The sequence below is a fragment of the Protopterus annectens genome, chromosome 16.part0, assembly GCF_019279795.1.
Source record: "Protopterus annectens isolate FY-2018-M chromosome 16.part0, PAN1.0, whole genome shotgun sequence".
In the NCBI taxonomy this organism is placed as follows: Eukaryota; Metazoa; Chordata; order Ceratodontiformes; family Protopteridae; genus Protopterus; species Protopterus annectens.
In genome coordinates this window covers 348,090,899-348,108,345 of record NC_056750.1, presented here as the reverse complement: position 1 = coordinate 348,108,345, position 17,447 = coordinate 348,090,899, and positions in this window count along the sequence as shown.

The following is a 17,447-nucleotide window of genomic DNA, read 5'->3' as shown; positions in this document are numbered from 1 at the left end:
AGAGACTTTGATTATTCTATTCTTGCAGACCTAAAACTGTAAGTTGAAGTAAATGTTTGATGTATATACCTTTCATTGTTAAGCTAGATGTAAACCTCGTGTGCAGTAAATGAATGTTGTGTCAGCAGAACTCTCAGTGTCTTCATTGAGTCAAGTTACAGACTACCGTGAATAGTGTAGTATAATTTTAACAGAAACGAAGAAATAATTTCCTGTAAGTGAGATGTATGGGGATGTGAAGATATGCATCCTTCAGATCCAGAGAGGCCATGAAGGCTTGCTGAGGGAAAAGGGGAACCAGGTGCTGTAGTGTGAGCATTTTGAAGGTAGGCACCTTGAAGAAGAGACTGAGGTAGGATAGATCAAGAATGGGTCTCCAGGGACCATCTTTTCTTGAAACTAAAAACATTCTGGAATAAAATCCCTTGGCTAACTGATCCTCGGGTACTTGTTCTATAGTGCCTGGGGCTCAGGATACTGGGAAAGTGTGGGAGTTGACTGGGTGGTGGTTGTGGAACTCCCAGGAATGGTGGAGATGTCCACCAAGTCATGAAGTATCCTCTCTTGATGATGGAGAGCACCCACCTGTCTGTGATCATTTTCTGCCAGAAGGGTAGGGATAGGGTAAGGTGTAGGGAGAGGGGGCTGGAGGTGGGCAAAGGAAGAGAGTCATAGTGGAGGAGCTCTACCTGGGTCTGGCTGCCTCCGAAAGGAAGAAGGTGTTGAAGTGGAGGAAGATCTAGGACCAGGTCATTTCCTAGGTTGTCTTCATCCTCTGCAACAGAGGAATGGGGGGAACTACCTCCTGACAAAGCTAGGCTTTTGGGGGTAGTTCCTATGGAATCTGGAAACAGGTGAAACCAATAAATATTTCAGATTCTGTAAGTCTTTTCCTTTTTCCTGTAGTGACTTAAGTAACTCAGCAGAGACAGCTCCAAAGAATGCTGATTTATCCAAAGGGACATCTAGCAATTTTACTTGGACATCCAAAGGCAACGGTTGGAGTCTCAGCCATGAGAACCTCCTTAAGACAGAACCAGAGGCAGCCGATTTGGAAGAGGCTTCAACAGCATCATAGCTGCACTTAATAGAGTGTCTAGTCACCTGGGATACCATGGACAGAAGGGTATTTAGCTGAGCCTTAACTGGAGAGTCAGACAGCAGAGTAGAGGCCTTGGTCAGGGAATCCAGAACATACTTGGCCATATGAGTCTGGTAGCTAAGTGCTCTTATGCCCAAGGTGGAAGAACAATATATCTTCTTCCCTAACCTATCCATAAATTTACTGTCTTTATCAGCTGGAAAAAGGGAAGACGAAGGTAACTGCCTTGAAGATTTGTCAGCTGAAACTGCAATAACAGCAGGATCTGCTGGTGGATTCTTGAAAAGATACTGCTCCTTTGCAGTCACTTTATAGAATCTGCCTGGCCTCTTATTAGCAGGATGCTGTGACTCCGGACTCTGGGAAGCAGCTAAGAAGGCATCCTGGAATGCTGGAAGTACAGGCGGAACTGCATATGGTGAGGGCTGCTCCATATGCAGGAGTTCAAAATATCTTTTCTTGGTCTCAGAAACATCTGAGACCTCCCACTTAAAATGCTGCTTAAGCAGGGAAATGGCATCCCTAAAGGAGAAATCTTCTCCAGGGGAATCAGGAGTGAGGGACTTCTCATCTTCAGAAGTAGCAAAATCCCTACGGGATTCAATCTATGAACAATAGGTCAGGCACTCATCAGAGGAGGACGACTCTTCCTCTGATTCTTCCTGTAAAACAAGTGGTTGGCCTGACTGGGGTATCTGGGTCTGGAGTACCTAAAAGGCCTTGAAAAGAGACTGTGAAAAGGTCTCCCAAGCTGGAGAAGGATCCTTAGCCCTGTGTCTCTCCTTCTGTTTTCTTTTTAAAGTAGTTGAAGGAGCAGTAGTAGGTCTGGGTGCCAAGGTTGGAGTAGATGGTATGGCAGCAGAAGGCCCCTCCGACGTCATGAACCATGGTTCTCCCTCACCATTAGGAGCTGATGGCTGTAAAGCCTCAGTGGACATACTCTGGGTATCTGCTGTACTGGCTTCCATTTCGGTTTCCGGTAACAGAGAAGTACCCGAAGTCCCGAGTGATCCTGGGCTGACAGTCACCTTAAGAAACTCACTGGATGCCTGAGGCACAGCTTGGGTGTCAGGCCTAACTTTTTTGGCCTTCCTCCTTGGTGGCTCGTCTGAGGTGCCCGCTCTGCCTTCCATCCTGAAAGCCAAACATTGGAGGTGCTGATTCTCCAAATAGAGATTTAGAGCTGACAGATGGCTTCTAAGAGGTTTGGGGACAAAAGATTGGCAAATATCACAGGACTTATAGTTGTAACCTGCCCCTAAACAAAATAAACACTGATTGTGTGTCCTTATGTGGAATTTGTCTTCCACAAGTGCACTTTCCCTTTCTAGATGACATGCATCTGAAAAAGGTAAGGAAATAAAACACCCACAAGGGTACTTATCTTAATGCGGACAGGCAGAAACTATCTTTAAAAACGGGTGGCCAAAGTCAAACAAATGGTGGATTACTGGGGCTGACTATCAGACGTCTGAAATGCATTGTGACAGAAAAGTTCTGAATTGGGTACATGCAGACGTGACAGATATAGCCGACATCAGTTTATGACTCCTACGTGCAAAGTTGCACATATCCCTGCTCTCAAGACAATGGTATACTGACAGGATGTCTGGTGCTGCAGGCAGCAATTCCCCAAGGTTAAGAATACTGCAACATGAGAATAGAAGGACATCTAATGTGTATGTGTATGTGTATGAAATAAGAAATTAAGAAATCAAGATGAAATGTCTCCTGACATTGCAGAATATTCTTGATTTTGTCTCATATTTTGGTCTGTGTTTCATAAAAATGTGCAGTTGTTTCACAAGTCACTGAAGATTGCAATCACTAAATGGGGAAAGGGACTGATTGGGGATTAAAGCAACTTACCCTCTTATTGCTTACTTACAAGTTTGACTTTACAGGACTAGCCTGCATTTATATGAAATAAGTTGGATTACTCAACTCTGTGAATACTGCTCGAGTGAAACCAAGTTGCAACTGTTCTTGATTCTGCAGAAAGCTCTTGATTTTGCGCCTCATGTTTTTGTTCTGTGGTTCAACATTTACATATTACCCTTTTGTCATTCACTCTGCTTATTGTCTGTTTTTGCAGAAGTTGTCTGCACTTGCATGAAATAAGCTTTGGGTACTGTTCATGAGAAACCAAATTGAAAATGTCCCCAACTTTGTCTCATCTTGATCTGTTCCTTGTCAAATTTGTGATTTTTGGGGGGCAAATCACTGAGGACTGCAGTCATTAAATAATGAAAAACATTTGATTTTCAAACTTCATATCATTCAGAAAAAAAAAAACACAGCAATGTAAACTGCTTTTGCAACAACTTTCTGAGTATGTAAGACCAATACTTAACTTCTGTCTCTAATCTGGGGGCTTTGTCCTGTACTACTTTTTTAGCTTCATCCTGCTTCTTGCTCAAAGAGGTTGACATTTTTTTACTACAATTAGATGAGGTGTACAGTGCAAAGTGTCTATAACTGGTGGGTATGGGGTGTGTTTATCAAAGTAACCTACCTTATTGACATTTAATCAGTTTAAATAATCTGGCTTTGCAGGACTAGTGTGCATGTATTTGAAATAATTTGGAATAGGTTCATAGGTTCATACTAGGCTATCTGCCCGAGGGCATTTACAAGCCTAGCCCATCGTTTTGTGGCTTACGCCACCCCTTTAGTATGGGGAACTATACCCATTATTTTGCTGTGCCTCTGTCGAGCAGTGACACTGAGGTAATCGCTGGGGTATATCTGCGATCTCCCATCCATTGGTCAAGATTTCTCTTGAACAAGGCCAGCGAGGTGCTCTGCCTCACATGTACCGGGATTTTGTTCCACAGCATAGGGAGTCTTTGGGTGTTGAATCTATCCCTCCAGCACGTCCTATTAATAGCCGTGTCAAGGTTTAAGTCTCCCGCCCTTGTGGCTCTGATGGATCTAGATTTTTGAGGTGAAGCATATTCATCAAATCTGGGTTTGACATGGCCTTGTATGTTAGGCAAAGGTCACCTCTGAGCAAGCGGTAAGCGACTGAATAGAGCTGGAGTTCTTTCAGTCGGGAAGCATAGGACAGATTTTTGAGACCCTTTATCCTTTTGGTGAGGAACTTTGTGGCCTCTCCAGCTGCTGCAAGTGTCGGGTCAGATACATTCGAATGGGGCATTGTACTCAATCATTGGTCTGATGAGTGATGAGTAAAGGAGACTATGACCTCCCTTGATCTAGATGAGAATCCCTTCATGATAAGGTGGGCAATGTAGAAGGTCTTCCTAACTACTTTAGCTACATGGGTGTCGAATGACAGACTACTATCAACCTGGGTCCCCAGGTCCCTGATAACTTCTTCTGTGCTCAGTGGATTGCCACCTATTTGGTAGCTAGGGGTAACCTTGTTTTTCCCGAAGGGTATGACTATGCATTTTTGGCATTTAACTTTAGGCCGTGGCTCTGGCACCAGTTATCCGTTTCTGTGAGACCCTTCTGAAGGATATCTGTGTCAGATGTGTTTTCTACTATGGCCCAGTTTGCAGTCATCTGCAAACTTTGTCAGCTCATAACCCTCCTGTGTTTGCTTGTACTTAGGAAAAGTAGATGCCAAACAAGAGTGGGCCCAGGACTGAGCCCTGTGGGACACCACTTGTGACAGGCTTTGAGTCTGACATGGCGCCAGCAGCTCTGACCCTGTGGGTTCTGTCACTCAGCCAGTTTGCAACCCATCTTGTGATGTATGGGTTGACATTTAAGCTGATGAGTTTTTCAATGATACCCGAATGGGGTATTGTATCGAAGGCCTTAGCCAGATCGAGGTAGGCTGTATGGACTGCCTTTCCTCATCAATGGCTTTGGTGACTGTTTGAAAAAGTCAACCAAGTTTAAAAGGCATGATCTGCCTTTGACAAAGCCAAACTGGGTTGGATCCAAAGTCTGCAAATTCCCTATGTCTTTATTTATGAGGTCCATTATGATCCTCTCCATGGCTTTGCAGATAAGGCTTGTCAAGCTAATGGGCGGTAATTTCCAGGGTCGGTGGAGGCACCGCCTTTGTGAAGTGGTACCACAGTTGCAGTGCGCCACTCCTGGAGTGCGTATCCAGAGGTAAGACTTTGATTAAACAGCTGTCCTAGCTGTGGGTTTAATTCCTCATTGAGTTCATGGAGCACACAGCCGGGACACCATCAGGTCCCATGGATGCTGTGTTTTTGCTTTGGAGAGAGCAGTTCTCACTTGGGCGCTGGAGATGTTTGGGGGCTGCAATCGTTTGGTATAGATATCTCTCCTTTTGGGGAGGGGAGAAGTTTGCACTGAACCTGTCAGCCAGTATGTTGGCAATGTCTGTAGGATCAGTAATCTTCACATCATTTTGAACTAGCTCTGAGCATATCTGGGAGTTTCCTCCCAGGTTTCTAACATAGCTAAAGAAGGCCTTATGATTGTCTTTGAGTCTTTAGCTATTTTTCTCTCGAAATTTGCTTTGGATGATTTTATGAGAGCTCTTAGTTTTTTACTTATAGTGATCAAGGGTGTCTTACCTTTTAAGGATTTTGCTCTATCTTGTAGTAGCTTCCTCCTTTTTGCTGTAGCGTTTGTTTATGGCTGGGGTCCACCAGACTGGGCGCTTGCCTTTGGTACAAAGAGTCTTTGTTTTGCTTGGGATTGCCTTATCCATGCAGTCCTGCAGGTGCTGGTAGAAGGCATTTGTAAGTGATTCAGCGGCTTGAGTACTGTTTTCCGCCAGCTCGAGGGCCTTAAAGGGGACCACACTAGGCTTTAGAAGTGTGACGTCGGCTTTTGAGAGGTTCTTTACTGCGGTCTTTTTATTTCAGGTGGGGTGGGATGAGGACCTCCAGCGAGATTAGTTTGTGGTCTGATCTCACCAGTGAGGGGTACACCTCCGGTGTTGAACATTGTGCTCCCATGTTCGTGATGATGAGATCAAGTATGTTATCTCCTCTTGTGGGGATGGTGACTAGATGTTCCATGGCATTTGAGTTTATGAATTCCAGGAACTTTTGGGCTAGGGTGTTTGGGCTTGAGTAGTGTTCCCAGTCTATATTAGGGTAATTGAAGTCACCTAGTATGATGGTGTTTGGTGATACATTTATCCCCTCTAGTGTTTTCAGGAAGGCCATGTGAGGTTCCTGAGTTTGTGAGGGTGACCTGTAACATGCTACAATTTGCAGAGCAGTCTTGCCTATGGTTAATTGCACCTGGATGGTCTCAGATGCATCGTGCGTTGCCACCAGTCTTGAGGTGTGGGTGTCCTTGATGAATATGGATACCCCCCCTCCTTTCTTGGTATTGTCCAGATTTTGGGGCGGAGCATGATATGAGGTAAAACCTGATAGCGCTGGGGTGCTCTCAGGAGCCTTGAACCAGGTTTCTGTCACAGCACAGACATCGATGTTCTCCATACTGAGAAGGGCCTCGAGTGCGTGCATTTTGAGATTTAGACTTCTGGCATTGAGCAGCATTACCCTTAGTTTTTTCCTTTTTGTGTTCTAGGGTGGTAGGTTTAGAATTTGAGCCTTGCCTAAAAAGGCACTATGGGGTGGCAAGAGCCTTTGCCAATATCCGAATCCCAGGGGTGACAGGTGCAAGCCGTCCCTTGAAGCAGCGTGGCTTGTCCAGCATGTCATCCCAGGCAGACAGACACTGGATCCCCTTTGAATGACACCAGTGTTTAAGCCAATTGTTAAAGCTGATCATCTTATCTCTGTATTGTGGCATCATTCTTGGTGAAGGTAGGATACTGCTCAAGGTCAGGGTCATACCTGTCTGGGCTACATAATCAGAGAGCTCCTCAATGTCTCTTTTCATGTAGTCCAAGGAGGTACGTCTCAGGTCGTTTACACCAGCGTGGACAATGACTGAATCATATTTGTACCTGCTGTTGAGAGACCTGAGTGCTTGCGTTATGTGGCGGATTCTAGCGCCCGACAGGCAGCTTACTGTGACCTTCTCCTTACTCAGTCTGGTGAGCGGGAATACTTGGGTTAAAGTGCTTGCGTGAAACAAAACTGAAATACATTAGTGTGTTCATAATTATTTTTACCACAATCACCTGAGGTGCACACAGTCAACAGTTGGGGGCTGAGGACAGGGACTGTGAGTGAATGGGGATGGTTTATCCTGTTGTTTTGATCAAGTTAAACAGTCATTTGTCTGGCTTTGCAGGACTTGTGTGCATTAATGCACAGCAGGTTAGAATACATTGCTAAGGACATTTTTATCATGACTGGACATCTGAGGCATCTGCAGTCAACTATCTGTAAATGATGGGCATGGACATTTGTGGATCTCAATTACAGCAGTTCAAATGGCTTTAAATTGGGAAGACAAATCTAAAAGAACATATGCATTGTATGCATGGTCCCTTCCCCCAAAAAGTCCGTGGGGGGGGGGCTGACATGAAAATCGCCTGTGGCCCAAGTTACACTTAATCCACCATTGAGTATACTTCCCAAAGACAGACACATGGTGGTGGTGGTGTGAGCATGCTGACACAGCTTGATGTAAATACCTGAACTAAAACAACCTGCTGTACAATAATGATAGTTCTTCCCTCTTAATTTTCAGACTTACTATTACAGATCTTGGAATTAGACTAGGGAGCCATCAATCTAATTTGCTCGCTATTTGGAAAGGTTCTGTTTTGGAACTGGATAACCCTGTTTTTCTTTCATAAAAGAAGCTAACACCTAATAAGCAGCCTCATAGATTTAATTCTTTCACTGTAATATCCAAATTGTCTTTCTCCTTTGTTATCTTGTTTTGGAAAAAATACTGGAAACTGAAAAGATTTCTTTCAATAAAGAAAGTCTGGTTCTTAGTGACACTTGCCCTTGTGGGAGATTGTAAATGCTACTTAGCAATCAAGCTTTTCAGTTTGATAATCCTGCAGGAGATAATGCCCACTAAGAAGAATTAATTCAAATAGAGATGTTTGAGCTACTTTGTAATAAAAAGGTTCAAATGGAGACAAAGTACATTTTTCAGCAAGAAAAACTGAGATTTGAAAGAGGATAGAAAGCATGCCTTGGAGATTTCTAGAGTCCATTTTATAAACCATTTTACTCTAACATGAGAAGAGTAGAAACATTAAGACAAATAACAGAAATGACAGACAAATGTACTTCATTTTAACAGCTGGCCAAATCAGCATTAAAATATACAAATACCACAGGATCTCAGAAACTGAACTAAACAAAAACAAAATTTATATACTTATAGTAATGATAGATCTGGAGTAAAAGCTCCAGTTTCATCACCTCGAGGACTTAGGACTTGGACTACAATCTGACATCTAAAACTTTCCCAGGCTATCAAGGTCTCTCCCTGTTACCACAACTCTGTGTGAATTAAGACCCTTCCTCAGATCATTGTAAACCAGCAGTAAAGCAAACCATAAACTAAGAATAACCAATGCAAAACTATGATCAACTATACCTTTCCTGGCAGCCAGCTGCATGGTCTAGAGGGATAGAACCATGACCCAGGCAAACTTGAATTTGTTCAGTGGCTCAGGCACCTGCTGGAGGTAGCAAAGATGGAAGTGGAATGGCAAGGCATTTGTCTGCTTATCTCTTTCAGGAAGGAAAGTGTAGGGGGAGCACATGCTTCATAAACTCAGATGATACTGGGGGGTCATGGTAGATGAACCATGCTACAGGATGGAGAGGGCAATGTCACTAATAAGGCAGGGGCATTTCTCTTATGGCACCACTCCACAGGCAGCTATGAGGTCTTCATAGCCAGAGGAATGGGACATTTCTGGTGTAGGATTACTCCACGATATCCAGTGGTGATGAGGAAGAAGGAGCTCTGGTAAGTCAAAAGACCTGAAGTCAGCAGTGTTCTGGTCAAAAGAACAAAAGCATACATTCCTTCAAGGGCCCATCACGACTGAGATAGGACAAAGGTATGGAGATAATGATGGAAATGTCAGTTCAGACTTCTGTTATAGAAAGTATGCAACTCTTATATCTAGAATTGGGAGTTCTGCCATCATCACCCTTTAAACATAGTTCCAAGCATATTCTCTTGGGTGGCTCCGCATGGAAACATACCCAAATAATAGCAGCACTTAAAGTTAACTTGGATGTGGAGATCATATCTAACTTGTTATTTATTGATCTCGAAGTAGAACTGCACATATATCTTCCAAGGCTGCATTCCTAATGAAAGCTTGTCAGGTAGCTAGAGCTCTGGAAGAATGAGATTTAGGCTCCACTAATAAAGGTTTAATGTATTTTTGAAAACAGAACCAAACACGATAGAAAGCCATTTTGGTACAGTCATTTTGGAAATTTTATAACTTCATCTCTTTTGTTGCAGGAAATAAACAGTTGGGAATTTCTTCTTATGGATTTTGTTCTGTTAAGATAAAAATTTTAACTGAATGTATACATCCGTGCATCCATCCGTAAGTATTCACATTTGTTTGTATAACTTAGGAAAAAGGCAAATTTAAAGAATGGTTCAAATTTGATCCAATACTATCCTTAATATGAAGGAAGGGTTGGTTCTTCATGGTTACTCGGCCTTGACAGAAAACAAGCAAGCTGCTCTACAATTCTGAGAAAAGTAATCGCCATCAGAAAACAGTTTTTTTCCCCCCAAGACACAAATTTCAGTTCTGCCAGTGTGTTGCTGTCTCATAGGGCAGAGGGGCTAATTATTCCAAAACAAAGTAAAAATCCTAAGCAGGAAAGGGATCCTTAAGTGGAGGACAGAAAAAGAAGGTGCTCTCAAGAAAGCCTTGCACACATTTAGACAAGCCAGGGAAGAAGAGTTAGCATCCAGGTAGAAACAAAAGTTGCCTGGTAAATGAAATCTGAGGGATTTTTTCATTAATGATTTTTTACCTCCCTGCTGTCTGTTGATCATCCTCCTCTTCTGGTCAACTGTTCCACTAGTTCCCCATTGCCAGTGTGAGGGTCTGAAAGGGTTGGCAAGGGATCATCATTTAGACAGCCATTGGGAATAAGCGACTAAGTCCTACTCCCCATGTACACCTGGTGAAATGCCCTGGAGGGATGTGCAATGGACTGACCATGGATGGAGGCCATTCCCTCACCTTCTCAAGAGGTATTCCCTCCAAGAAGCCCTGCCCATTCATAGCATTTACTGATGGCTTCCCCATTCTCCAGAAGGAAAACTGAACCACATTATGTGAAACCTTAGTGCATGCAATCCTCTAAACCCCCAGAAGAGGCAAGTCAACTATGTTCCTTCACTCACAACCCCCATATTCTTCCAATGCCTGAGCCTCTAAATGAACTCCAGTCAGTCAAAATCACACTCAGGGCTCCATCCATTTGAATCACAGAGCCAGCCTACATCAGATGAAAAATAACTTCAAACTGAGAAATGCAACTTGAAACAAATAGTCAGGTATAGCAGGAACAAGGGCTGCAGCTCCAACCCCCCCCCCCAAAAAAAAAGCCCCCAAAGTAGGTATTCAGTCTCTGGGCAGAAATCAGGATGTGCTCCATCTTTGTCAGGTAATAATGTTCTCTGGCCATCACTGGAACTGAAAAAAAAACATACAGTTAACAACAGGAAATGAAGGTTCAGGTCAGCTTTGCTACATGGATTTGTCAAATGGGTTCCAAAGGGCCTCACACAGGCTGCTCCAAAAAATGAGGCCACATAAAGGAAAACCACATCCGAGAGGGTCAAAAGGAAGACTATTAGAATTGCTCTGACAGTGCACATTTCAGCCTTCAGTAAAATTTTGGGATCAGGGGAATTGGGACCACTTCTAAATGACCGTTTCTGAGGGATATCTCCTGAGGGAAGCATAAGGGAAAAGAAGTCACTGTACCTGGTATTTCTGGGGATTTAATAGACTACAGAAAGGCTTTCTCAGGAACAGAACAATGATCTGTCACTGAATGACTGACAGACCAGTTGTGTGGCATCAGAGATACCTACAGAGACAATCCATTAAGGAAAGTACAGTTGTGTACACTTACCATAAATGTAGATGTTCGAGTGTATTCACTGTTGCAGTCATCACATTTGGGTTATCCCTGCCAGGGTAGCCCTTGGCTGGCCAGAATACCAGAGGCTTAGTAATTCTGCGTCAGCTTCTGTCGCTTCAGGACTGACGTCAGGTCATCAGTTGTATAAAGTAAGGCAGTTGACGCCATTACATCAGTTTTTCTTGCACTGTCAGGAGCCCCCAAGTGGGAGCCAGGATATGGTGGAAGAACCCCACCAGTAGAAAGTAAATAAAAAGCTCTTTGTAAGGAGAGAGAAGAAAAAGGGGGTGGGGGAGGGAAACCAGGGCTGCAACAGTGAATACACAATCTACATGTATGGTAAGTGTACTCAACCGTACTATGTTCTTCGTGTTTCACTGTTGCAGACAATTGTGGGAAGAATCCCAAAGCAGAGGAAGTGGGTGGAGAAAAGTTGCACAATTATGGGGATGCTAGCATGCCCTGCAGCCAACCCCCATATTCTTCCAATGCCTGAGCCTCTAAATGAACTCCAGTCAGTCAAAATCACACTCAAGGCTCCATCCATTTGAATCACAGAGCCAGCCTACATCAGATGAAAAATAACTTCAAACTGAGAAATGCAACTTGAAACAAATAGTCAGGTATAGCAGGAACAAGGGCTGCAGCTCCAAACCCCCCCCCCAAAAAAAGCCCCCAAAGTAGGTATTCAGTCCCTGGGCAGAAATCAGGATGTGCTCCATCTTTGTCAGGTAATAATGTTCTCTGGCCATCACTGGAACTGAAAAAAAAACATACAGTTAACAACAGGAAATGAAGTTTCAGGTCAGCTTTGCTACATGGATTTGTCAACTGGGTTCCAAAGGGCCTCACACAGGCTGCTCCAAAAAATGAGGCCACAAAGGAAAACCACATCCGAGAGGGTCAAAAGGAAGACTATTAGAATTGCTCTGACAGTGCACATTTCAGCCTTCAGTAAAATTTTGGGATCAGGGGAATTGGGACCACTTCTAAATGACCGTTTCTGAGGGATATCTCCTGAGGGAAGCATAAGGGAAAAGAAGTCACTGTACCTGGTATTTCTGGGGATTTAATAGACTACAGAAAGGCTTTCTCAGGAACAGAACAATGATCTGTCACTGAATGACTGACAGACCAGTTGTGTGGCATCAGAGATACCTACAGAGACAATCCATTAAGGAAAGTACAGTTGTGTACACTTACCATAAATGTAGATGATGAGCGTTTTGAACAAAGGTTTAACCTTTGTTCCAGGAAAGGCAAGTGTTTTTAATGAGATTGTTGTTGATATAGCTTTATTTTGTAGAAATTTGGCGCTAAAATGTGTTTACAATGATAACACTGGGGTAGGAATGGACAATCTGAGCTTTAATACAACATTAAAACATCCAAGCACATTTGTACCACCTTTTACACCAGCAATGAATATGTTTATAAGAAGTTGTGAAAAAGATTTGATACATTATTTTGGTAACCAAGAGCAGAACAGATATTTTAACCTTACTAAACAACAACAGATAGCCTTACATGGTTTATCCAACAACACAGATATTGTGATCAAAACAGCGGACAAAGGAGGGGCAGTGGTTGTATTAGATAGTGAGTTTTACAACTCCAAGATCAGTGCCATGTTATCCGACAGCACTACGTATACACCCATTAATCCCACCTTTGTCCATAGGGTGATAGAAGATGTGCATTTGGCTCTACGGAGGTTGCACTTTGACATGTTAATAGACGATGATTTGCTAAACTTTTTACTGATAAATAAACCCAAAACTCCAATGTTTAAAGCTTTGCCAAAGATTCATAAATCTTTGTATGACCCACCCTTTAGGCCCATTGTTTCGGGTCGAGGGTGGGTCACGGAAAACATATCAATTTGGCTGGAACATACATTGAGACCTTATGCGGACAAGATATATAATATTTTGAAGGACACAAAACATTTTTTGCAGATGGTAAGGACATATGAGTTAGCAGGCTTCCAAGGTAACACCATCATGGTCACTTTAGACGTACAAAGCCTTTTCACAGTCATAGGTAACAATTATGGCATACAAGCCATAAAACATGTTTTGTGCAGTATGGGTGAGGATGAACACAAGGTTGTTTTGATATGTACCTTATTGTCTCTAGTTTTGGAGAATAATGTATTTATAGGAGGACAACAGGCTTATAGACAGGCACAGGGGGTGGCAATGGGTACCCCCTGTGCCAACACTTATGCTAATTTGGTCTTACATTATTGGGAGACCGAGACCATCATCAACAATGCCAACTGGACAAGATATGTAGGTGCTTATGCACGATTTGTAGATGACGTTTTTATGTTTTGGCGAGGTAGTGAGGAAATGTTAAACAATTTTCTTGAGTATTTACACTCAACCACATCGTTCTTAAGGTTTACAATGACCCACTCCACAGAACAAATAGATTTTTTAGACACCAGGATCACACATGATTCAAGAGGTTATTCTTCTAGTTTGTATAGAAAAGACTGTTGGACCAACCACTTACTATCATTTGACAGTATGCATCCTCGGCACCTTTTTCCGAACATAGTACAAGGACAACTATGTAGGGCATCAAGATTCTGTTTAGAATATAATAAATATGAGACAGAAGTGGAAAACTTGAGGACATGTTTCAATAAAAGAGGGTACAATGATAGGATGATACAGACTAAGATAGACCACAGTGGTCAGGGGAGAACCAAGGAATACAAACCTTGGTTAAGAAGGGATAAGGACGAAATGCATTCTTTGCCCAAGCAAAGAAAAAACAATGGACCTAAGATGTTCTTTACCTACAGCAGTAACATCATAGACATTCAGGCCATTGTCCAAAGGAATTGGAACATATTAAGGGGGGACGATAGATTATGTGAGATCATAGGTCACACACCTAGTTTTGCTTACAGACGTAACACCAATCTCAAAGATTTGTTATGTAGAGAGAAGGGAGCCTCTGGTAACAAAATTTGGATGAGCAAAGCTGGAACATTACCATGTGGTAATTGTAAAGCATGTACCAGCATAAACAAAGATCCATCCTTTTTGCATCCAGTGGATGGACGAAGGTTTAATTTCAAAGCAAGGGCAACGTGCAGGACAACACATGTGGTCTATATAGCGGAGTGCCAAAAATGTATGGCTTATTATGTAGGGATGACAACAAACATGTTGAAAGTTAGAATACTACAACATCTTTCTTGTATTAGGAACAAGGTAGAGCAAAATGCTTTATATAAGCATGTGGAAAACAATCCAACACATACTTTTATGTTTAAAGCTATTGTAAATGTTAGATTGGGAGCTAGAGGGGGTGACATTAAATTGTATACAGAGACCTTAGAATCCAAGTGGATCATTACACTTACTTCACATAGGTATCCAGGCTTAAATGACAAGATACCTTTAAAACCTGCATTACAAAATAGGCGGGTCAAATATCAACAGTTGATTGGTTGAAGCTTGTTTTTTAAATGTGAAATTTTATGTGTTTCATTGTCTGATGAAGGGTTGGTGAACCCGAAAGCGCTTACTTTGTTGGAGTACTTTTTATTAAAAACTTTCTTCACATAGCGGTGTCGAGCCAGTCTTTTTTCTTGTTCGAGTGTATTCACTGTTGCAGTCATCACATTTGGGTTATCCCTTCCAGGGTAGCCCTTGGCTGGCCAGAATACCAGAGGCTTAGTAATTCTGCGTCAGCTTCTGTCGCTTCAGGACTGACGTCAGGTCATCAGTTGTATAAAGTAAGGCAGTTGACGCCATTACATCAGTTTTTCTTGCACTGTCAGGAGCCCCCAAGTGGGAGCCAGGATATGGTGGAAGAACCCCACCAGTAGAAAGTAAATAAAAAGCTCTTTGTAAGGAGAGAGAAGAAAAAGGGGGTGGGGGAGGGAAACCAGGGCTGCAACAGTTAATACACTCGAAAATCTACATTTATGGTAAGTGTACTCAACTGTACTATGTTCTTCGTGTTTCACTGTTGCAGTCAATTGTGGGAAGAATCCCAAAGCAGAGGAAGTGGGTGGAGAAAAGTTGCACAATTATGGGGATGCTAGCATGCCCTGCAGGACTGCAGATGCAAATCTTGCCCTGGTTTTGGAGAAAGTAGCCAGCTGGTAGTGCTTGGTGAAAGTGTGGATAGATGTCCAAGTAGCAGCTTCCAGAATTTCCTTGATAGGAACCCCCCTCAGAAAGGCTGTGGAGGTAGAGGCTGCTCTTGTAGAATGGGATCTCACAGTTTTGGTAGGAGACTTTCCATGGAAGGCACAGCAGAAATGTATACAATGAGAGATCCACTTGAAAATGGTCTGCTTGGTCATGGGTTTCCCCTCTGCCCCAGGGGCAAATGAAACCAGGAGTTGGTCAGTTTTCCTGATTGATTTGGTCCTGTCAAGGTAAAATCTTAACTGTCTGTGCACATCGAAGGTATGTAGAATTCTCTCCCCTCTATTTGCTGGTTTAGGAAAGAAGGTAGGTAGGTGTACGGCCTGGATGAGGGTTACATCAGAGACCACCTTGGGCTTGAAGGAGGGGTTGGTTCTTAGAGGGACCGTGCCTGCGTGAAAGATGATGAAGGGCTCAGTGGCCATAAGAGCCTGGAGCTCAGATACCCTCCTAGCAGAAGTGATGGCTAGCAAAAGGACAGTCTTCAAGAGAGGTATGTGAGGTCTACTGAGGTAGCTGGCTCAAAAAGGGGGGGGTCAGCTTTTCTAGGGCAAAGTTTAGATCTGAAGCTGGTGCAGGGGGCCTTCTTGGCGGTCTGATGTGAGCCACACCTTTGAGGAACTGCTTCAAGAGGTGTTAGGAGAATAAAGGCTGATCCGCCTGGACATAGGCTGAGATAGCCAAGGCATGAGTCTTGATAGAGGAGTAACACAAACCCTTATGGAGGACCTCTGCCAGGTAGTCCAGAACTAGGGGTAAAGAGGCTTTAGTGCTGGTGGTGTTCCTAGTGGAGCACCAGCAGGTGAATCTCTTCCATTTAGAGGAATATGATTTTCTGGTGCTGGGTCTGCGAGCCTCCTTAATAATGTCTAACACCTGATTGCTGAGGGCTGCAATGTTAACTGTCTTTGAGGAATCAGCCATGCTGTTAACTTGAGTGTGGCAAGACCTGGATGCAGGAGCTACCCTCTCTGCTGTGTGAGAATGTCTGCGGTGGAAGGCAGGGTAAAGGGAGGGTGCATGCTCACGCTGAGGAGCATGGGGCACCAGTGCTGCCTTGGCCAATCTGGGGCAATCAGGATAGCCCTTGGTCCTTATTCTCTGATATTGAGTATAACCCTGGGAATCAGAGAAAGTGGGGGAAAGGCATACACAAACAGGCTTCCCCAGTGGAAGGAGAGCATGTCCATCCTCCTGGCTTCTGGGTGAAACTGTCTTGAGCAGAACTTGGCCAGTTGACGGTTCTGGTGGCTTGCGAAAAGTCAATGTCTGGCTCCCCGCAGATGTGAGTTATCTGTATGAAGGTCTCCCTGTGCAACTGCCACTTGTGGGGATCCATGATATGTCTGCTTAAGTGATCTGCCTGGGTGTTTTGCTTCCCTGGGAGGTAATGAGATAAGAGATGCAGTCCTAGATTCGATGCTGACTGGCAGATTTTCATGGCAAGGTGATATAGGGGGTAGGAATGAGTGCCCCGTTTGTTGATGTACCACATGACAGTGGTGTTGTCTGTCCTGATTAGGAGTACCCCTTGTGACACATGCTATTGAAAAGTTAGGATAGCTCTGTGCACTGCCAACATTTCTTTCAAATTGATGTGTAGACCTAGGACTTCCTGTTCCCAAAAGGCCTGGGTTTACAGAGTTCCAGTGTGGGCTCTCCAGGCAATGTCTGAGGCATCTGTGGACAAAGTCTGCTTGTGTGGGCAAAGGACAAAAGGAAGTCCCTTGTTTAGGGAGCAAGCTTGGGCCCACCAGAAGAGTTCCTTCTTTAAGCAAGGAATTAGTGGTAGTTGGTGCTCCAGAGACTGGGAGTGTTGGCACCAGAGGTTCCCAAGGTACCACTGCAGTTTCTACATATGCAATCTGGCAAGGGGTACCAGCAGGATGCAGAAGGCCATGTACCACAGGGCTTGTAATATTTGCCTGACTGTGAGGTGGGTCTTTTGCGCCAGCTGGTAGAAGTAGGACTGCAGAAAGGTCTGTTTCGGGGGGGGTTGGGGCATTTGCTTGGATGTGTCTAGTAGAGTGCCCAGGAAGGTAATCCTTCATGTGGGATTTCTCCACATTTATTGTGAACCCCAGTGAGGTCAGTATGGTCTGCACAAACGAGAGGTCCTGTAGGAGCTTTTCCTTGGTTTCTGCCTGAATGAGGCAGTCATCTAGATAGGGGTAAATGTGTATG